Genomic DNA, 24,275 nt, shown 5'->3' on the forward strand with positions numbered 1-24,275 from the left:
CGGGGCACACGCACCTGCCAAACGCGGCAAGCAGCCGCGCGGGTAATTATCTCGAAATAATTAAGTCCTCAACCGTCGACCGTCTTCCGGTGGCGTCCGGTTCGGGGTTGCCGGTGCCGCTGCTTTAAAGACAGAAGCCCGCGTTTGCTTGTGTGTGAAAATCGCGAAAGTGGCTACGCGAAAAACCCACGGCAGTGGTGGTGGGATGTTCCGGCGGGCGCATTAGCATTATCCGCCCCGTTGGCACCGGGGACTCCCGGGGAGTGGAACTCATCAACGGTGTTAATGTGGAACTAACACCCTCGGACGGAGATAAGTGATACTCTTTCGTTCTCCCGCCCGGTGGAGGGATGTTTTACCCGATCCTGGCCCCGTGGTGTGGTTGGGTCGAAACGTACCGCCCGCAAGGATAAAGACCCAATGGGTCGGGTCGGGTTGGATAGCAGACGTGATACGTAACGGGCGACGTGAGCCACCATACGCCGGATTCAGCGGCACCTAGGACACTTTTGCTCGGTAGCTCAAGAGCCTGTGGAAATATGATAAAAAATCGTCTTGGCTAATCATGCCCCACACACAGTGGGATCGCGACGCCGGGCATGAAAAATACGATAGCTCATAGCTTAGCCCCATAAATACGGCCCGGTCCGTTCTTTTAAGATTAAAAATAAAATTGCTCAGTCCCAAAATTTTAGAGCACCAATGCTGCCTGCATTGGTCCCGATATAATTTGATGGTGGCGATTGTGAATCGCGTACCCCAAAAAAATGCCCAATCGAAAAATATGGTACAATCGGGTTTTTTCGACTTCAGCTTTATGCAGGCATCCAAGCAGAATTCTGACCCACACACCGGACCAGTCCGGTCGTCCTGCGCTAATCCTTGTCCATGTTTCGCACAATGACGGCGGGTTCGATGGGAGGATACAAGGGTTAGCGATAGGGATGGTCTCCCGTCACCCATGGATTATGATGAAGAAAGTGACGTTGATAGCGCCGGCACACGGGGTGTTGAAAAGGTTCTAAAGATGATGGAGCTGACGAGCTTTTTGCGGAGACCGCTTTTTGCCGACCGAGATTTGTTTGCAGAGCGCCAACGAGCCACGTGAGCAGTGGAAGAAAAATATTTGGCCAAGGATGCCGCCAGAGTGCCCCTCCGGGCCCGGGCCGTCAATCTCGAGATTGGCGTCCCCAGGCCGGGAGATAAAAATAACCTATTTCACAAATCTACAACCTCGCCGGTGGCTCAAATCGACCGACGCACCCGACGTTTTTGATTATTATTATTATTATCAAAACGACCCGGTTCAGGTTTCGGACATGACTGCCAACTGACACAGGCAGCGGCCCTCAATTTTGAACCCATTTCCTCGGGAAAGGTAAATTGTGGAATTTGTTAAAACGTACCATTCTTTTGATCAGAAAACTGGGTATTTTGCAATGGAGAGAAGATTTTCCCAAATTTGTGCTGATTGCGTCGTATAGGACGAGTTATGAGTCGCACGGCATGAGAACGATTTCCAATTCAATTTATGGTCCAGTTCCGGCACCGACATTCCTCTGTCAGTGACCATTCTGACGGTTTTTAGGTAAGCTCACCACCACCACCAACCAGCAACGCTGGCTAATAAATAGAGCAAACGAAGCAGAGCCGGACAAAGGAACAAAACACGCGACAGACGTCTGGCGCAATTCACGTAAAGTGCACAGCTCATGATTGTAATCAGCATTTCCGCCCACGGGTCGCCAAAACACACCGCCCCAAAAGTGGCGGCAATACTTAGCGCCCAAGAAGTGGGTGGCCTAAAGTAACTCGCGCGGCCACCCACGCGAGCTATCTCTCGAGCCCGGCCCATCCTGTTGCCTAATAAAGTACACTTTCCGCTTTTTTATCTATCAAAAACAATAAACTTACGGTGGAACGGCGGCTCCACGGTAAAAGTAACAACGTAATGGCCAGTCGCGAATTTGATGAGGGAAAGAGAGAGAGAGAGAGAGACGCGCGGCGCTGTGTTTGCCGAAAGATCCCTCACGGGAAACAAGATGAATGTCTTATGAACCATCAAATCGCTCCACGGAAAGGCCGGTGGGATCCGGGGGATGGACCGTAAAAAATGGCCGAACCGAACACAATGGCCGATGGAAATACCTTGCCACGGTTTGTCCGATCCGTTTGCGCGCTACCGTCACCGTATATTTCATAGGAACCGTTATTAGGTTACTTTCGTGATGGAAGGAAACTACCATCCTTAAAGGACTTTTCTTTTTGCCCACCCTTCGTCCTCGCCCTAATGCGCCCTATTGTGTGGAACCGACCGGGACCCCGGCAGGGACGGATAGAACAACAATTTGTTTTTCGGGCTGTGCAGGAAAAAGTGCAGGACCGCGAAAGCGTGCCTCGGCCATCGTAAGCACCATTACGTAACGGAGTGCGCAGTGGGAGATGATAAAATGAAGATGCCGCGTGGTAGCGAAACGAGGCGAAGTCTTACCAAACGGATTGATATGCGGATTTTTTTAAAAATACAAATAAATTCATTAATGCTCGGTCTCGAACGGTTGGGCCCATGAGCTTTCTGGCAAAGCGAGCAGCATAACCGGATCATAACAAAGTCATGATTCGATTTAAAGCGCTTCATAATTAATCAATGCTTGATGGTTGATTATTATTCATTTGAACAACGTCCCGTGATTGGTGTTTTCATTTTAAATTTTAATTTATCCAGCGCACTTTTAATTGGTGGGCCTTTTTGGTGACCCATTTAAATGTGACTCGACCTCGTTCAACACCTGCGTTGGCGTGAATCAACAAGAAATGGCTAATTATTTCAGCACCCTCAATACGAAACGCTCACGGGGTCCGGGTTAATTCACCCCTTCCGGTCGTTGTTTACTCGTTACGCGCGCATTACCGGTGTTTTTCTTTCGAGCACTTAATTAATCGCCATCAATGTGGCCAGGGCGACGTACTCTGCTAGACCGTTAACGTATTCCAACATCCGCCGATTGACTTTTCGTTGCACTTCGCAGCCATTAGTTGTGCTAATTAATCTCGAACGTTACATAATGTCCGTCCACTCACAAAACGGAAACTGGTGCCGCCCAGCGCCGGAAGTAACAAATTATCCAAGACATGTCAAAGTCTACCATTAGTGGCACTTCGGGCATCCCGTCACATCCGGGGAAGCGATCACAATGTTTTGCTCAATCACTTTTGCACGCCTCAAAATTAGTCACTTCTTGAAACGGGCGCGCCCCCCCTCTAGCAGTGTCATCCGTCTCACTCGGCCGGGGGGTCGGTGGGAACAAAACGGCGTCGCCCTGGTGTCTGCCGGTGCAGCGATAAATAATTATCCCGGACCTGACGCTGACTGCAACATTAATTAACGCCAAACGGTTGAACGGTTTGAACGGAACTTCCTTGCCGGCGACTGACACACCCAGGACCGCCACCGGAGCTGGAGGCTGGCTGTCACGCAGACAGTCTTTTTGTTTCGTTCGAGTTCGTCCGTGGCCCCGTATGCTCGCTTATCCGTATCTTTGCCCGCCGGTTCCATCCGCCGTCATTCTTCATTTCTCGGAGTTTAAACTCTCAGCGTCCGGGTGGCCGGGTAAGAGAATCACGGTGCACCCGGAATCAGAATCCTTGCTGCTGCTTATTGTTACCGATCCATTCTGGCCCTCCCTCGCTCTTTCTCTCCATCCGTCTCTCTCTCTCTCTCTCTCTCTCTCTGCGACGATTGTAAGAGGGCTACATATTTTTAATGAACCGTTGCATCGTCACACTGCACCCGCGTATGGGAAGCGAAACTGGAACGGAAGTAACTTTATCCTTTAGGGCGGCCAAACAAAACATCCATCGCCGTGGAACGCTCTCGTCTCTGGCGGTTGTGACTCTAGCCATTGTAGTGGTGCCCTCGTTTCGCGCGAAAGGTATATCCTTTATGTTACCATTTTAATCGATCGACCCCACCAATCGATCGGTTCACGAAGTCCACGGTGCGCATACAGTGCCGATGCTGCCGATCCCGAGCTCGGTGTTTCTTAGCCGAACCAGAAACCCGGTGCGGTTGGAGCATAATCAATGCAACTTACCACAAATTAATGAACCCGCCCGCGTATATGGTTGGTGAGTTTACGTTTACCAGTTCTGCCACGCGTTTTGCTGGCCGGAAATGGGACACTGGTTACCGTTGTCTCGAGGACCGGCCGACAGGGCGAGAGGATGCTACAGATCAGTAAATAACCATCGCCAGGCTAATGGGCAAAAGCTTCCAAAATGACCGAGAATCGATCAATTGATTTTGAATCATGGCCAATTAGAAGCGTATGGACTGCGTTTGGCTTCCTAGCTGCAGCGGACACGGTTCCGGGCGGCGGTCTGATTTATGAAGAAAAGTTTCGGAAAGTCTTCCCGGAACGGTTATTTAAAGCTTTCGGCCGGCTCAACGTAATCCGTGCCGATGACTCTGTTCAGGATCGGGAATTGGTCACCGATAGTGAGGTGTGAAAGTGATGCTTTTTACATCCGTTGAGATCTTTCTGGGTGAAAAGGTTACAAATCAATCTCCCCAACAAATCGTTCCAACACTTGTGGTATTATTTATCGTCATTTGACTTTAACGTATCTAGATTTTAACCATTACAAGATGACAAACGTTCCTATAGTGTGATTGCGCCTCATTCCCGTGCCCCGAATCGATGCCATCCTCGAGGGAAACTGTCAACGCCGGTGCTACGGTACGGTTGCCTCAGCCACACTAAGCATTCGACATTAGAATTGATGCACTCTCGAAGGATGCGGATGCGGGACATTGTATGCGCTGCGATGCAGGAAATGCAGCTACAACTAATGAGTATTAATCGATCACAGCTCGTCTCGTTGACGTGCGGGTAACACTCCCCTCGGGTGAGTGATACTGATGGCATCGAACGTTTACCAACCTGCCCGGTGACAGCTGCCATCGGTGTTTTGCGTGCACGGTAAATATCCCGATGCTTAACACCACGTGCCGGGGCCACTTCACATCAAACGATTTCGAACGGTTTGGTCGGTCTTTTGCTGAAGGGTACTTTGGTCAAATTGATGGTTTCATTTAATCAATGTACGTAAATCCACCGTCGATCCGAAGCGATATCCGCGCTTTTGTAATTAAGCAATATCTTAAACAGTGAACTAAGCTCACCGCCACAAGAGTCCTACGAATTACAATCCCTTCAAGAGAAATTTTTTTGCGCTGGTCAAGAGGTCCTCTTCACCGGGACAAAAGAGGACGGAAGAGAGAAAAGTTGGGCGGCTTTCTATAAAACATGATTAATAGGTGTACGTTGCCGGGGTTCGCAGCGTTAGACGACACGCCATAATTGCGAACCTCCCAAAACATAGTGGAACCGTGGGACACACGCAGACGAAGACCAGACCCATGCGTGAGGGGGTGGCCGAAATCACCTAGAGGGCAGTGCTCATCATGATTTACGATTATTGACAATTACTTCGGGCGACGCGGTTAAAACCGTACGCCAGAGTCGTTCGCCTGTCTCGTGTCTGTATTTTTGCTGAAAACAAAAAAAAGGACTCGTGGAGTTCCCTTGTTCAGGGCGACATTTTTAATTCCACAAATAGCCCCGGTGAGCATAGCCGGGCCCGCGTGGCCCCAAAGGTGGTTGGCCCCGAACCACGCTAGCCCACCACCAATCACACAAATCACGGCCAGCCAACGGCCAGCCCTTCGGAAGTCCTGTGGCGGGGCGATAAACAATGGCGACAAGCCGAGTTTCTCGATTTGTTTCCCAAAGCCGCCTCTAAATATGGCGCCATTTATTATGCTACAAACTGACAGCATTTCGACCGCATGTTTTTCAATCCCCAACGATGGCTTCGACTCTCACCGTAGTAAAACAGAGTAGGCCACAAGAAACGTCAAACGGATATTGATTGGGTCGCCGGCCCCCCGGTTACTCCGTTTCGGGAGCGTCAGAAAGTAAAGGGCTTCGAGAAGCTCCTTCGTTGCCACTGTTTAAAAGCGGCCCGAGTCGATGCCGGCCGATGGCATTAATTTATCAGCGAAAGGCTCCACCGTAAGGCGTTCGTAAGGGCGACATTCTACCCACTTAAATATGATTGGAAAAGTTTGTCGTCCTTACGCCGTCCGCGGGGCGAGCCAGGGCTGGGTACGGCGGGTCTAAAGTAAGGGTAAGGCAGCCGCCCCAAGCACCCATTTGTTGCGCCAGCCAGTCGACCACGGACCTGCTTTCGATGTTCGAAAGTGCGGATTTCCTTCGAAACAAAGGGGCTCTCCTGTCTAGCCGGCTCAAGGTGGGTAGTCCATTCTGGCCACCTCGGAATCCTGAGGGCCCCCCGGTAAGCTGACAAACCACTGGAAATGCTTTTTTAAGACGATCGGAAATCTTTTAAGCGCGAAATCCCTGCCATTTTCTGGGGCACATTCATATTCCAGGGGTTACCGGGCACGATTATTGCCGCACCCTTGATCGCACCTCCTCTCGATGACTTCATCCCGAGCCACGCCTTACCACGGTGCCACCTGGGAGAGGCTGATTTATTGACCCCGGGGTTACCAACGGGGCGCCTTGGGGGTGGCTTCCTTCCAGCCGACCGCCATTGTCACCCCGGACCGGGCTGGGCTTTTCCGGGTGCGCGATTTGTGACCTGTGCCCTGGCGGCAAAGTGAATAAAATCCTCAATAATTTATTGTTTCACAACCATTTGCTGCCCGGGAATGGCATTGCCTTTCGAAAGTCATCCAAAGTGTAACTTGAGTCAACAAGCCCGCGCACCGAACCGAAGCGAAGCACCGAACCCCGGTGGCCGAGGCACATTGGGTGAGCCCATTCATTAGCTGCCGTTAAGGCAGCTCACATTTTATGTGTGCCTTTCGGGCACTGGGTGGGAAATAAAATACGCGCTCCTTCAAGCTCGAATGTTCCAGCCACCAGGCGCCTCCATCAGGCGGGAAGGTGGATAATTAAAAAACGCGCCTTAAAAATGAGGTTTTGCCATTGACCGTGTGTGTGTAGGGGGGAGGAGGGGGGGGGGGGGGGCGGATTGTGTGATTTCAGCAGTAGCCGGCAGACTCGCTGACCGCTTGCAGCGTCGTCAGTTCTGCTTCGTCATAATATCCTTTCAGTGGTCTACGGTCCACGACATTATCGTTTGGCGCGTGACCACCGTCATGAAAAACTCCGTGCCGTGCGGTGCGATGCGTAGTAAAGCACCCGGCCCGACCAGACCCCCAGTGATGACCCTTATTTGCCGTTGACAGGAAACTTAACTCCCCTGACATATGCTCGTCAGCGTTTGGAAGACGCCTGGCGAAGGACAGCCGGAAAACGAAACGGCCGCTCCGACAGGCAATAAAGGCCATCCACTCGAGTGACACGTTCCACGGCCATGCAATCCCGGCCCGGTGGAGCCACATGAAGCGGTGGCCAAATGCTGACTTCATACGACAAAGCATAACTGGCCCGAGAGGCGGATGAGCTGAAAAGAATATAGCCAACAAAAAAATGGGAAACATTCATTCCACAATCGCTCGGCGGAGTAACAGATGAGCGAACGGAGCCCTGGCCACAACGAGCCTGACAGATGGCGATAGTTGTTGTATGGTGTTTTCTTGGCTATCGCTACCGAGCACCCGAGTGGCCACGTGCCACAGCATAGCCAGGAAGACGCAAAATTTCGCTGCACCGACCGACCGATGGCACGCAATGCCGCTCGGCCTCCGTATGTGCGGCGGGCGCAACGGAACGAGAACGTGCCTCAACAGAGGTTTTGAAGTCCTGTGACGGGTCGTGGTGGTACCGCAACGAGTGGGAACACCTGAAGAGGTACCAAGCAGCAGGAAACAGCAAAGTAAAGCTGAATGTAAAGTACCGAATGACGACTGCCGGGACGACGACGATGATGTGTGGTTTTGTAGTTTTTTAATTAAATCCGTTTCAATTTCGGTGGATCTCACTCTCATCTCGCCAGACAGTCGCGTGGCGTGCGCTGCGGTCAACAGGCGATCCCGACGCACGCCCAGACTCGGCACGAAACTCGTCCGAAATTTCCCAGTCCCTGGCAGGTTTGAAGCCAGATGAAGTGTTAATCAAGTCCAGCGAATGCCGAGCAATTTGAAAGAAAGCAATCAAAAGCTGCAGCGAGCTGCGCATTTGTTGGACGAACTCGGCCCCGGCCGGAAAACCTTTGCGCTGAGATATGCACTACGAACGAGCGTAATAAAGCGCCCAATATTCCGTGGTTTTTCCGTGGTGGAGTATGTTGAAGGTGAATTTACACAGAAGTAGGAATTTTACAAAATATTTGGTTCGGGCCGTGGGTTTAATGTCCAACCCCAATTAAAAGCCGTACCGTTCGTTACCGTTCGTTGGTTGCTCCGAGGGTAGTTAAATCCGGGGTCAGAGAGGTAATTCACAGAATGGCTCGGAATTTCATCAAACATTTTGCATTTGGTTTTAAAGTTTCTCTTTTTGATGAAGTGGTCTGCTAGTTAGTGGCGATATGTTTACTAATCGACTGCGATAGATTATACAGTGGATGGCGAAAATAAACTTATTTCAAGAACACAAAAAAATTTACTAAATACGAGGATGAAAGATTTGCTTTAGTCAATCAAAAATCAATCAAAAACATAAAATAAGGTGTGTAAATTATAGTTTTGCTGTATTTAGGAATGATTGATACAAGAGAAAATTTTTATCCAAACATATTTAGAACAAGCTAAATTTCTCTTCGGCGAAAATAACCTTAGTATGTGGCCAAACATCCTCGTTTTGTTATGTGGTCTTTTCTACAATCCTCATTTATTATTTTGATACAGATTGTTTTGATTATTTAAGCTAATTCGGGTAAATTGAGTGGGATACTTTCGCATACTCCAAGGGTAATGAATAACCACATGTCCTCAGTGGTTGGCTGGTCTAGACAAAGATGTTAATAACCTAAAACCTTGATATTATCATCAACAAAATACTGCATGACTACTTCTGGCTTGTGGATTGCCACAAAATCCTGCGGTGCTGAGAAATCTTCACCAATAAGACTTCTTCATTCATGAATGTTTTTGCTTTCATCAAGTTCTGGCCAGCTTTCGAGTTACGATGACCAGGTAAGGTCACCAACTTGTAGGATTCATGTAAATAATGATTTAGGTCCCATATAGCAGAAAATTTCAACTCCTCATAATGATAATTGAGTCACACCAAAAATGAATCACTCCAAGGCAGCTGTTATCAAAATAAGTGAGATTTCAAAGCATGCACATAGTAAAATACCGTTCTTTTTTTGTATTGGCCATGGTTGGGTGCAGAATTTTGTTGAAAACGAGGTTAGATTTGTCTACATGTTATAGGCTACGTCGAATGATATGCACGGAAGGGAATTGTAGACCTTCTGATTTTCGGTTTTGGCCAATATATAAGGCAAATTGAAAATGGTTTGCGAAGGAGATATTAAGAATACGTGATTTAACTTGTTTTAGTGATGATTTCTTGCGACCAAAAGCTTTAATATGATACAACCTTCCTTTTCATTCCTTAATTTTCATAAAACTTGATTATTGCTGTTCAGGAGCTAAGGTTATTTTCGCCATCAACTGTAGGTTGGTGGCGACGCTGCTTCTGCAGCTGATGGTGCAATTTACTTGCGAAGATGATCGATGTGTTACACCACAAGCCAAACCTATGGTGTCCGGTACGCTGTGGTGATTGGTCGGTGTCGATGTCATAAATCTGGCCTTTACCTTGTGGTTAATGTTTACAAATTGTCGACTGCCATGCCCGTTTGGTATCGCCGTTTATGTTAATTGATATTGATGGGGCACCGAAATCGATGACCGATCGTTTGGGATTGATTTTTTCGGCTCTCCTGGTTGATTTGGCCTGGTCTTCAGGTTGCCCCGGTCCGATGTATCGGGACTCTGCTGGAAATCGATACCATTAATTAAGGCGTCCCGTGCTGATTTCCACGCACGAGTGACCTGCTTTTCCCGCGCCAGACACTGTGGCGCTCAATAAATTGCTTCCCCAGCAGTCTCCTGAAAAAAAAAACGCCGCTGACTGTGATTTTCACAGTTCGTCGACGAACTTTGCCGACGAGAGCAGATTGTCACTTAAACACCCGCGGATGTCCGCAAAATTTCACTTTCCTGTTCGCTGGTTCGTCAGCACCGACACCGACCACCGGGTGGCTGATGGTGGCCCAAAAACTTTACGATCCCTGTGCAACCTATCAAACGATCAATTAATTATGATTAGCTTTGTTGTCGAAACTTTATACCATCGACGGGGACGGGCCAATGTTTGTGGCCGGGTGGATTTTTATGATTTCCCGGCTGCTGATGTGCGACCGAAGGTGCTTTAAGGATCTCCCTTCTGTCACGTGGGTTTACGCGAAACGGTCGAGACTTTGTGATGACTGATAAAATTTACGACGCTCCCAGAGTCCGTTGGTAACGGAAAAAGGCTGCTTCTCGCCACGACGTCCACGTTTGGCTCGGGCTTTGTAGTTGGCCGTTCTGCATGAGATTGATCATCTTGCAGTTTCCTCGCGTGGTTCCGAAAAGATACACCAAACCACGAGCGAAGAAGCAAAGGAACAAATGTTGCTTCGTAATACCTCTTTTATCCTTGGAACGAGGATCCGTGACGAGGATCTGAGAGTTCAACCAGCGACGTAAACACGTCAAAGGCAAGCCCCACGTACCGCGGGGGCAATAAATATTCACGTTATGTTGCTTGTTTCGCATTCGCCTCCTCAGTGGTTCATATTTCGCTCAAGTGAATACAATTGCACGCTTTCAGCCACACTGCTGCCCATCGTACGACCCCCACAAGTCGATCCGACCTGGCTCCCGGGTTGGTTGAGGGATTTTCATTTTCAAATGCACGGAACTGCTACGCGGACGCGACTGCTGGCAGCGTACAGAAGTGCAACATTCTTGCGCCACTATTTTGCCAAAGGATCAACTGCACCGGGAACCGGGCAGAACGTGATTTTCTCGGGCGTAATATTTTTCTTGCTCAATCTATCGCCGACGACGACGACTACGGACCGCAGTGGAAAACAAACCGTTTACGGAAACGGAAGACTGGGTTGCACACCGCAGTGCTCAGCGTTGCAAGAAAAATGCTGTTCCATCTTAGAAAATCCAATTATGGTGGTGCTGCGCTGTTTGCAGCCCATTTCTGCCCGGGAATGGCTGCTTAACACACGGAAATAGCGAAAATCAAAAGTAAACGCTACAGTTCTCCACAGCGCCGGGAACAGCACCGTGCGCGGTGCTAATTCGAAGGCGGTTTACGTGTACACTCCCAAGTGCATCGGTGTTAAACGGTTCGGCTATCAGTTCAGATCGTTTCCATTTGCCGTCACAAATTCGATGTTCGAAAAGCGTAAATAAATTGTTTCATTTTTTGAAGCTTTTAAAATCATGCATTCTCACCATCGGTCAAGATGGGAACTTCCTTAACCTCATTCTATGCTAACGTACAGCTCACGTATCTAAACAAAGTTCATGTGCAACTTTATATCCTTTTTTTGGTATTCAATGCTGACTTCACACACTCCTGGAGATGGATGTTTCCTTAACGACTAGACCCAAGGCTCAATAAAATTGGTTCGCTTCGAAACACCTTGCTAATCTCATCGCCTAATTCAATTCACCAAAGCCATCCCGTGACTGTAACCTCATTAGTATCGATTTTGAAACTTTTGATGTCGAAATAAGATTAACGCGCGGTGAATTTCAATTGAGTTATTCCATCGCAAGCCCGGACCAGCTGACCATAGAGGTGTCCTATTTTCTATCGGTAGCCCAGCATTGACTTTTCTAATCCTTTGTAAAATGGATTTGATCTGGACAGGGTTTATCGGACTGGAGCTTAAAAGCAGATTGTCATTTCATATAATCCAACAAATTGAATCGTAATCGAAGGCCGACATCAGTCTTTATCGGGCTTTCGGTGAGCGTAGCGCACGGAGCGAATGCTGTAAGCTTCGTTGGGGCAATGGATGAACGTTTCTAAAAGCCATGCAGTTTCATCAAATATATGTTGCCGCATAAAAGTCGTTACAAGAGTAAAGAGATTTTCGTTTAATAATAAACCTCAATCTAACTCTCGATGATGCTAAGGTATTTAAGTAAAAATAATCACTAGCTTACAGCTGCTTAAAAAGATTCGTATTAAAATTGATTAGCTTGTGCTTTTACAATTTTCTAAAATTTTTAACGGTGTTAAGTGAACCTTTGTAGTGTTTCTTGTCATTTACGCCACTTAATACTCGTGTGACCAATTCCTGGAATCACTAACGAGCCGAATACTGTACTCAACCCAACTGGGTTCCAATCGAGCGGAACTTGCTACGGCCTTGCTGTCTTTGCTTAGAGGATGACATAAAACGTGCTTCGATGTTTTCCGCCCAGGTTGAGGACGGTCCCGGTAACGGTAAACGAAATAATTCAAGCAGCGATCGGATCGATCCATGCTGTCGATTCATAACCAACTAACTATCTGCACACACGCCATTTCCACGCTTTCACCGTCTGGACACGCAATGCCACTCATGCCCAACGCTGCTGCTCCGTGTATCAGATTTTCTATGAACCACCTTTGAACCTTATTTTTGAACAAACATGAGCCGACGTTCATATGACATCCCTGGCGATAGCTTGCGCTAAACGCGGCACATCCCCACGGCGTTATTTGCTCTTCGTAATATGGAGTGTTTTATGATGATAATAGCACACGGTATCAATACATTTGTTCTAAGAAACACTTAGCTACTTCAGTAACGAAACACTGACCATTCTCGTGACTGAGTGTCAATATGAGAGGTCTTCACGCCAATTACATGTTCAGGCGCAACAGTCAACGAATACAACGGCAACAGTCAAACGAAGTAAACGAATTACGAGACAATTTTCTTCGTTAAATCACTCAATAGAAACAGGCCCGCTCCCTTATTATTGCTGTTTCACGAACGCTGGCTAATGGAGATAAATCATGCTTGAACCATGACGGGGATGACATCTTCTCAGATTCGTATTTAATAAGAATTGCTGTGTGGTCTACACAATGATTGCCTCTAATGCTAAATAACGAGTCTTACTATGTTATGCTACAACCATTTCAAAACTGATTGTAGATAAGTTACTAAGTTTCTTATCCTACCTCAATTAGAAGGTTAAAAAACCAGTGCACAACTTGATGGAAAAGTGTTTCAACTTATGCTATACGAATAGATTCCATTCCGAGGAGTTTTCAATCTGTTTAGAAGAAAAAGCAACCATCCTTTTATGATATCTCCGAGCTTCCGAGCGGTTCTTGTTGACAACGTGTTGCCAACAGCAGCGAAAACATTTTCCAATCATAAGCCAATCACCGACATCGCCTATAACAATCGCTCAATCCCGAAAACACCGAAAGTGGTTGACGTTCACTGCCGAACGATGGACGTAGAAGCCAAAAGCAGCCCAGTCAGCGGTCTGACGATAGAGACCGTGGGCATCCAATGAAACCGAGGCCGTTGAATGAAACATGTTCGACGATTGTTTGCCAGGGTGGTCAGATAGATAGAGCATGTGTGTTTGTTTTGCAAATACACTCCCCTTTCTTAAGACGTCGGGGTCCTACCTGCAGGTTCCAGGTTCCTCAGGTACCTCACCATGTGGTCGGCACTGGGCCTCGGAATGGATTTGGAACTCGCATCGTACATTTGTAATTGCCGAAGCAAGCGAAAGGCTCGGTAGAAACGGTCGGGTTTCTTTCTTCGTCCTCCCACTCACTAGTTCTTTTGAAAAGGACATTGTCAGAATGGTCCCTAATGGAACTGTATTGTTACATACTCGGGCAGTGTATACACACGCATTACGGCGAACAATGATGTGGCATTACACTAGACAGGCCGCATTCATGTGAGGGAGTTCGATGAACTTCGTAATGTAACAATGCAAACGTTCCGTAAGCATGGTAATCATTAATTACATTCCACCGTTACGAAAGAGTGGCGAAAGAGGTAATATGCGGGGATTACACCGAAGTCTTGTGGAATGATTTGGGCGGATTGCGGCTTGAGAAGCCTCAATGGGTTTGCCATACAATTCAAATCAATCTAAAGAAACGTTAGTGAGCTTCAAATACGTTTAAACAAATACAGTGGCTATCGCAAAAAAGTTTAGCAACTGATCATTCAAATAAATTGTAATTTTTTTATATCTATTGTTTTTGACATCTTGTGTGGACATTGAACGTTAGTTTAAGGTACTAAGAACAACATTGTGATGTTTAAGAAACATTTTGATATAATCTTGCTGACGGCCATTTGCATCAATCGGTTAATTTGAGCGTCACGAACATAATTTAATTTGAAATTGTAAACTTAAAGTTCTCAGTTTTTCACACCAACTTCCTTAGTTTTGCTCGGTATTAACGGAACTGAAGTAGATTAGTTAATAATTAGTAATAATAATGTGTTTTTGTGTGGTATAATATTCAAAAAATTCGCACTGTGAATAATTAACAAGACGGTATACTATTTCTCCGTTTGTAAGATAGTAAAAACCTCGAAATATTGTAAACTAACCGATGAAGAACGCCGAATGGTCATTTATACGAGTTTTAGCGGCTACCATTATTGCTAATATTATTATTGCAAAAATATTCGACCAAAGTGAAGCAGCAATTGGTTAAATAATTAAGGGTTACGAAAACGAAAGTCGTATTAAAGGTCGTCTCATAAAGCTCTTGGGCACAAGAAATCAACACCAAACGAGTTGATAAACATATAGTGCATATCTCCTCCACGAATCCTTTTCAATCAACTCAAAGCTTTCGGCAAAAACTAAAATCAGCAGGTAAAGATCTCTCTTTTCGCCCATGTCATTTGATATAGTCTACAGAGTGCAGGCAAATCTGATGATTTTTTTCTTGGAATTTCCGCAAATAAGGCCAATTGAAACAAAGGATGATAGTATCGCCATCGTTTGAGCCCTTATTGTGAGAAAAGATGCTCGGGACTGACAAATTGTTCTTATGACTCAAGTACCTTCACGAGAAGCTGAACTTTCCTGCTCTATGAAGTTTGGGTTTTGGGATTTGGGATGCAATGTTTTCATTAAACTTACAAGTTTTTGCTGTTTCGTGGACGAGGTGACTAGAAACTAAGCCAAAATTGGAAAAAAAGAAAATAAAACATTTATGAGTCTGAAAATCTTATTGGTGAAAATTTCACCCTACAACAGCAATCCACAAGGCACAAGTAGTCATTCAGTACCTCGGGGATGGTTATGGTGATTTTTTTGGGGCTATTTCCATCATTGTCAGAAACGTGACTTGAGTGCCAACCAATGAGAACATGTGACCACTTATGAACCTTAAAGTATCTGTAAAGACTCCAATCAATTGAAAAGAATTACTTGAATTAATCAAAACAATATGGATAAATTGGGTTTGGATCTGGATGACAATAATAACTTGGGACTGTAGAAAGGGTTCCATGACAAAACCACGCTGTATGGCAATGTTATCGGTTCTAGATGTGGATGGGCAAAATTTTTCATGTGTATCAATGATCCCTAAAGACAACGAAAATATCATTTATACATCTTATGTAATGTTTTCCTTTGGTTGTAGATTGACTAAAAATAGTTTTTCCTGTTCGTATTTCATAAAATCTTTCGTTGTCTTTTTTGCACTAGCTACTGAAGATTTTTGTACTTACGATCCTGTCCTTCAAAATAATACAACAATCGTATCGTATTTTATTCAGTTCATCTTTTTTCGTACCGTTTCAATGTACCACTGGTTACGTTATTTTATTCCTCTAAAAAGAAAACACAGGAAATGAGAACTTTTATGATAAATGCCTTCATTAGATTCCATCTGTAATTAACCAAAATCTCTTACAAGTTATTGGGAGAAATATTAATTGCCAGGACGGTTTAAGCAATTTTCATTCATTATTAGCACATCCATAATATTGGAGCGAACACTTCAGCTCGTTGGTAAGATACGGATCCGTTCTTCCGCTGGAAGACCGTAAATAGACAACAAACAACAACACTCATCAAGAGCAAACTCTTCGCCGCTTACTCACTTGACGCATCTGCTTCGCGACCTTCGACCCGGCACGGCGAGAACTGTCCGACGAGGTTTCCTCAAACGGAAGCCATCCATTCGCTCCCGACGTGCCAATAACGATATCCCAATGATAGAGACGTTGATTTTTGCTGTACAAATCTTGTCGGACAAACTTTCTCAATTAACTGTGACGGTTGAATTTTAACCACCGCTCATTTTCTCCGTGGGCCGGCATCGATACTACCGCACTACTCACCACCACTCCAACTCCAGCTCGCCGTACCGACCCCGTTCGCCCATCGTCGCTAACGAACGGCGCAGATTATAATTCTTAATAATAATCCGAGCAATTAATTTCCTACCGCCCCTTCCGGTCGCCGTGGCGCAAGCCAGGCCCAGGGGTGGAAAAGCTAACAACTTGCAACGACGTTGTAGAAGCATGTTGTTTGCACGATCTTTGGCGCGCTCAATTTGGCCTGAGCGCGACCCGGGGCTATTCCTGGAAGCAGGCAGGCTTGTCGTCACGTTGTTGCAGATTGACAGCGTTCTATGGATATCAGGCTAAAGACATTCGGTGAGCCACCGGTGAATAATTACTTTTCCCATATTTTCACTGACCTAAGCACCTCGGCGCACTCTGGTGAATTAAATGTGCTTACTCTATCAGTTTTAAAATACTTAACAGTCACCGCTTCGCTCTCTTTACTCTCCTACACAAACCAACATGTTAAACCTAGCGTTCTAATGCAGAGCATGCTTTGCTGAATTTAATTTCCATGGAAGCCTATCCATGTTCCACGCCGAGCAGGGAGCCCTAAAGCGAAACATGAATCACAGGAGCCTGCTTCTGTGGAGCAAAGTGAGTCCCTTGGCGGCGTCTGTTAACAACAACACAGATGTTTATCCTCCGGGATAGAAGTCGCACCGGGCGGACGGACCGGGAATAAATCTCGACAGCACGGCTGGGATCCGACCCTGTATGGATGCTGCCGTGCAGCAATTCATTCGATGCCGATTTTATTTTTATTTCCTCGTTTTATATCCAGAATGTGCCAGAACAGCAGCGATAAACTTATGTTCCGACAACCTCGGGAATTATGGGCACATCCGGTTGCCAGCTCCCGTAGCCCCGTACGCACAATTTGTCGGGATCCTGTCGCGCACTGAACGATGTGAATCTTGCTACGCTGGGAGTCGGTGGGTACATTTGTGGCCTTGTTTATCAATCCTTTGGGAGAGATTTTTATTGTGTTTGAGTTGTTTTCAGGGATGCCAAATGTGCCCCACATGAACTAGATCAAAATGTAAATTTGCTGCACATGCAAAACAACAAAACAACTACCAAAACACGGATACACATCACACCCAAATAATAGTGTATCAACTTTATTGTTTCTCTTTTACATACTGTGCGTTATTGTGTAGCGACGTTTTCGATAGCGAATTCGAGCAAAATTAACGTTTTGCGTCGAGCGCATAATTTTAACAGGTCGCAAGCTTGCGAAGCTTTGGATGCTCATGCGATAAATTGCTGACATTGCTCCATTCGGGCCTGAGCCGTTTAATTAAGGCCTGTTCGAGCGTGGCCGAGGTGAGCCAAACCGATTCCAGGCCCCTCGAAAGGGTTCGTTTGTACGCGTCCCATCCACCCGTAATGGTGGAAACCAAATGTGTTTACACTGGTGAAGGTTAAAAGCGATCGCCAGGGAAATGTGGAGAAAACAAAATAATCATTCTAAACATTCTGATGGGTTCTAGCCCACGTGATTGGCTCTGGAGACGGAGTGTTTGTTTAAACATAGAAAAGAAGACAACGAAATGTTTCAATGTTGCTACAAATGGATACGGATTCGGCATAACAGAAGTTCTAAGAATGCTCGGTTTTACAAATAATTCCATTATCGTGATAATGATGAAAAGTTTTATTTACAGGTGCGTTTGGGAAACAAATTGAGCACTTTGAAATGCGTCGCCTTAATAGGAGTTTAACGTTAATTTAATTGAACTGTGACGACCGGCGGGCTGCATACTAATTCTTTGTTGGCCATTGTCGTCCACGGTGGTCGTACCCCGCGTGAAGCAGCCAGTTGTGACACTCAAATTCAATTTGATGCAATTGATAACGCGTTCGTGTCTTCAATCATGTACTTGCGGTGCGCCGTGCGCCATTGAACGAAGAACGGCCGCTTGGGTCGCAACATAGGAGCGACCACCACGACAAGCCACACACCACCACTCAACGCGGGTTAAGTATCGATTACCGGAAATCATTATCTACCCTGCACGTGCCTGGTGGGACCGTTTCGGGCGCGCTTAACCGAGCGAACGTCGAGAGCCAGAATAATATTTGTTCAGGAAAAAAGCCATTATTGACGGGACCGGAATAGGAAATCGAAAGTCAAACCATACGTCAACAACCAGGTCCGGGCGTGCGGAGACACGCTTGTCTGTACCTCAACTCTTCCGCGACGGCTTGAGAGATTGAGCGAAAGGGGCAAGCACCACGGAAACGTTGTTTACGTGAGAAAAAGTTTGCGCCGCGGGAAGCAAAACATAACACTACCTGTGCTAGCACCGCACCGCACAACAACAACAACGGAACTGGTACGGGGTGGATCAATATCGAATTTCCGAACGAGTCAATCGATGCGACCACGACACTAGACTAGACTTGCCAACAGCATACTAAGTAAGCGGGATTACCCGTGGAGTGCCAAGGTAGCTTCCCATAAATCTGCGGTTCAACAATAGGTGTACAATATTCGTTGGTTTTATTATGAATATATGATACAGGGTGATCAAATAAGCGGTCTCTTTTTCGTTTGGTTATAAAACAAAAATACATTTACATGCTTGAACATTTATTTGAAAGGTTGATTCTTCAATTTTTTTAAAGAAAAACAATTTAGGCCAAATGTCCGCCATGGCTAACTTGGCAGTGGCCCATTCGGTCGATCTATTTTTGAATACATTTTCGATTGAATCTGGTCCTATTTCGGCAATAGCAACTTGAATTTGGGTCTTGAAGTTGTCAATAGTTACTGGTTTGTTCGGATAACATAAATATCGATTGTGGCTGTCGCTGTATGGCACGTAGCGCCGTCCTATTCAAACCAAACGCCGTCCACGTTCTCAATTTCGCCGAAAAACCAAACAGCAAAAATCCGCATCAAACAGTCACTCGTTGTGAGTGCATTGGCTTTTCTTGCACGTTATGTGTGGTTTCCGAACCACCATGCTGCTTATTGACATAGCCACCGATGGGGAAATGAGCTTCAATGAAATGTGCTTGGTGGTGATTGGTGAATCTACCTTTTAAATAAATGTTCAAGCATCGAGAAATATTAACCCATTTTCGCTTTATAACCAAATGAAAAAGAGAACGCTTCCTTGACCACCCTGTACTAAAGGGTGACTTCTAAAGTACAGCGCACGCAACGCGCAATAAAATTTAACAAATTTATGAGAATGTTTCAACTGGGTATAGAATGTTCGAATGTTCGAATGTATCACTGTTACTACTGTTTGATTTTTTTTACAAAAAAGGCCGACTCCGAGTGCCATTCTCTTTGGGTACAAGGTACAATCGATCCGACCGGCTTAATCGTATTCGAACCGTAATTACACTGCATCACGGCTATTTGCATTATTGATTGCAATGGAAATTCAAACTTTGCAATCGAAGATGATCCGCAAAATTGAATGATACTTACGTTTCATTGAAATGGCTACCGCCCGGCACCGTAATCGAGTTCCGGTTAAAACACAGGCCGGTTCGCTTTCCAGGGAACTCTTGAAATAATTACACGGAACGAGTGATGTATCGTAACCATTCAAATCGAAACTACGTTCCGTGCTCGATGTCTAGTGGCCGTCTCAGCGAAGGAACGAATCGAACGCCAGGACATACCTGGCCAGCCAGCCGGTATCGACGTACCCATGTTTCTGCACACCCTTCCACACACATGGTACCCACTTCTTTGTCTCCGGTGCTTCCCATTCAAGGAAGTAAACCCAGCGCTACCGGTTCGGGGGGGCCCACCCGCCCGTTATGGTGCCCCGGATCGTAATGATAGTCCCCGCTTATTCAATTGAGCACAAGGGGCTCAAACGCAATCTACTTTTCCAATTGAAGCGAATTCGTACGCTCGATACCTTCGCGTGCCGGGGCTAGGGGCTCATGTTTCGCCAGCGTCTTTCGTCAGCCGCGAGAACGGCTGATTGCTCATATCAAGGAGCATGGCACCGGGCGAAAGGGACTCCAGTGTGCCGTCACCGGGCGGATGACCATCTTTCCGTTGGGCGGCCGAACACAATAATGGTGCGAATACCCTTGAACCGCGCCGAAGATAAAGATCAGTTTCTGCCGGAATCACGTTCGCGATTGCCGTGCCGTGCCGTGCCGTGCTGCGTTGCCGCGAATCCGGAAGGAAGCGCATCCGATTTGGAGTGGTTTTTTCCCGTGTCGTTAAGTTCCGGTATGTGTAGGCGACTCGCTCGCTAAATGTGCTTCACGTAGTGAGTTCCATCAGTGTTTTGCAAGATTATTGCGAACGTGAGCAAGTCGATGGTTGTTCGAGGTTCCAAAAATGACGTGATTCGAGCCGTAGCGGTTGACAGTGCGGGCCATTCTTCATGGATTACTTTCTCTACGCGGTAAGCTGGCATACAAACACTAGTGGCCACCGGCCTATGTTGCGGTTGTTTAACATTTTCTTCCGAGCCCGAGAAGCGTTTGAAATATTGGAATGAAATTTGGACAGCGTTTGATTGATAACCACTCGCGAGCACCGCTCATCACCGAAAAGCACTGGCCACGAATCACGTTAGGGGTGTTACGAAACGTGGTGCTAATAATGCAACATCGCACCAGCCCGGTGAACCGTAATTTTCACAACATCAACAATGTATGAACGGCCGCAAATTTATGTCTGCATTTTGTGCAATGGTAGCTGCTAGCTGTGGCGTCAGCGAAGCACTACGCGGAGCATTCCATTCACTGACGTGCACGTACTGCCCATCAAGCGGGAATTTAGCCGCCGTTGCACCGAAAGCACTACCGCCAGGGCGATCGATTCCAGTGAACCGTCGAACCGATCGGTGGTCGTCCGTCTGATCGGGAACACAATGAGCTAATACCCGGTGCAACCGCATCACATTGTGCGCCGCGGACATCACGAATCTCCGAAGAATGCACGGCACCCCACGGTGTCCAGTCGATGGGCCTGGGTGAGCTTTCATTGCATTATGTGCGCGGCGAGCGTGCAAAAAAAATCCCACCCCCAGGACAATGCAACCCGTGAGAACTCCGTAATATTGGGATTCCATGCAGCGATGGGGGTAATGATGGTGGATGGGCGATGCGCAAGAAGTGCATGCTAGCTGAACGGAGCCGACGTGTGTGCAGCTGTAATCGACTCTGCACTTGCACTTCACACACTCGTACGGCTTCCTGTTGTGATGTGATGAATTTAATTTTATCGCCCTCACGTGCGTGGCGCTCGACGGCCTGTTGGCGGAGCGTGTCCGGATCAGCTGTAGGGGCTGTGTAATTTGAAAGAGGCGACTGTTCAGCGTAACTTTCCAGCCATCCGGCAGTTGGGATGGTAGCGATCATTAGGGAGACCACCATCGGAAAAGAACCCTGGATGGAGGCGCATGGTGCTTTCTTTCCGTTGGGCTGCAGACGGGTTTGTCGAAAACTACAAAAAACTGTTCTGTTCGAATATGAAGAATGCCAGAGTGACTGGGAAACGTTTTAAAGCTGTGTTCAGTGATCCGAGCGGTTTCAGCAGCATTCAAGCGAACCTAGCGATAGTGGAAGAACCTTTGCGGCCGTTTCTTACGGGTGTGATAATGCCCGAGACGGCTACGGAGGGCTCTAGGGGTTCAGGAGCACGGTGTGAAGAAAGGAGCGTCGAGCTGGCAACGAACGAAACGGGCAGCAAATTCAATAAAATGGGCTCTTTTGACGCAGTTTGGCTGCACATTTTGACATCTGCTTCCGGGCGGGCGAGATTACACACCACCCGTTGTGACACCACGGCCGACCGCCTGGCCTGGTCTGGACTCTGGACCAGATGCTGCGGAACATGGTGTTTCTCACTCTCTCGCTCTCTCTGTTTCGGTATTTTCGTTGGCACGCCGCATCCGGTTCGCACGCGGGCGGCCCGAAATCGTTTCCGGCTACGAAGGATACAAAGTGCTCACCGTCTCGCCAGCCATTGCTAGGCACTTTCGCCGGGTGGATTTCAGGATTTCATTACATCCACTAAATGAGTTCCGCCCGTTTGTCATTCTGCTGCCAGGGCCAGATCCAGTGGTGCAACATCAAAGCTTCACGCATAAAAAAAAAACAATAATATCCTCTAGACTGACCCGGGGGGGTCGTGTAATTTCCAGCTCCAAATTTGCTTACTTTTGTGACATCCATCAGCGTGCAGTTTATAAACAACCAGCAGACCCGGCGAACTTTGTTCCGCCCCAAAGGTAATGGGCCCCCGGTGATAGAGCACTTGGTAACGCTCGTCGATGTCACGCAGCTGGCCTTAGTTCGAATCCCGGGACCAGTTGTCCGCAGCTGGCCATGGTTTTGATTCTCCATTCCGGCGTCCGGTATGACGCGGGACCAACAACCCCGTCCGTAAAAACAAACCCTTACAGAAAGCATCAGACATTAACATTGTCTCTGCTTCAGGCTAAGACTGCTCAGCGATTGTTGCCCAATAAGAAGACGAAGAAACATGATACGTAGGAATAACTATAATAAGTTATTCTTCCACTATACTGTGTGTTAGTATTTAAAAAATAAATAAATAAATACCTTCAATGTCGGATTAAATCCTCGCTCATTGATAATTTTTGCCCCAAACGACGTCATTTAGAAACAGCCATTGTAATTTCGAATGTTTTCAAGAAAATGACGTGATTCTGGTGTTTCGCCACAAAGCAATGAAAGGTTCTGGTGGCGGAGTCAGTAATGGCAATTTAACTTTAACACTAAGGCAGCACAATTCGGCCGTTTCTCCGGAAAATTTGCAATGCGTCGCATTTGTTGCAACGAACGTTCATTGGTCAAATGCCAACGCTGTTATGTTTGCTGTACTTAGCTTTGCAATCATATCGAAACGCCGCTCGATACAAATCAGCTTCTTCTTCGGGCACAACCACTGATCGGACATTCAAATCAGCACCACGTCGAAAATTATCTACTTGTTGATCTCTATCTTTCGCTCGTCGATTTCTGATTGCCAACCGAGTCGTTGCACGGACACTGTCTCGTCTCAGTATGAAGAAAAATCATTGTGCACATTCATTGTGACGCGGTCGGAATATAATTAAAAGATATTCTAAAGCCTTCCTTGTGTTCTAAGCTACCTCCGTACCAATTTTCAGCCACATTGGTTTACTCGTTCTTTAGTTATGAATTATGTTACGTACGTGACTCACATGACTTTCTTTTATATATGTTGATGTTTTGTAACGAAAAGAGCCACTCTTCTCTCGCCAGTTGGGATTGGAATTTAATAGAAATAAAACCTATGTATTTATTGGTTGAACTTTTTTAACTCTAATCGGCGTACCAATTCGCGTACCATTTGCGGGTCTCCACTAATGCATCGCAGATATAATGCGCGCTCCCCCGGCAAGGTAGTATACCGTTTTCAGTCGTTCTGATTCTGCCCACAGTCACAGCCACTCAATCTTAACAGAAAACCGTTCTTTCGATTGACGTCCTCCAATCAGCCATATCAAATACTTTACCTTCAACACATTTCCCGTTCCATTGTCGTGCACCCGAGGGACACAATCCACTGTGGCCCCTGATTGAGTTGTGCGATTTTTTGTTTTTCGACTTCCCCCTTTTTGTGTATGTGTGTGTACGAACTCTCGAACCAGATAGCCCTTCAGCCCTTTCTTTTTCACTGTCACACGTGGGACACGAGTTAGTAAAGTGTCACCAACATAGTCCAGCATCCGTCACAAAGGTAGAGGACGCGCCTTCGGATTGGAAAACATTTTCAATCGAACACACTCGCTCTCTGCTGACAGCTTTATCCGTGGCGCAATCCCCCGGGCTCGAGTGAAGAAACGCCACTCCTGAATTGCTATGAAGTGTGGTCGGTCTAGGGGATGCGAATGCGAATAAGATCTGCGTTTTCTTCCTCCATTGTT

General features: G+C 46.8%; 1 protein-coding gene across 1 annotated transcript in view; it reads left to right on the plus strand.

The window, feature by feature from the left end:
* LOC131208662 (dopamine receptor 1-like) overlaps positions 1–24,275 on the plus strand; it is a 70,069-nt gene that overhangs the window by 31,816 nt on the left and 13,978 nt on the right. The window lies entirely within an intron of this gene.

This window comes from Anopheles bellator, chromosome 2, assembly GCF_943735745.2.
Source record: "Anopheles bellator chromosome 2, idAnoBellAS_SP24_06.2, whole genome shotgun sequence".
NCBI classification, from domain to species: domain Eukaryota; kingdom Metazoa; phylum Arthropoda; class Insecta; order Diptera; family Culicidae; genus Anopheles; species Anopheles bellator.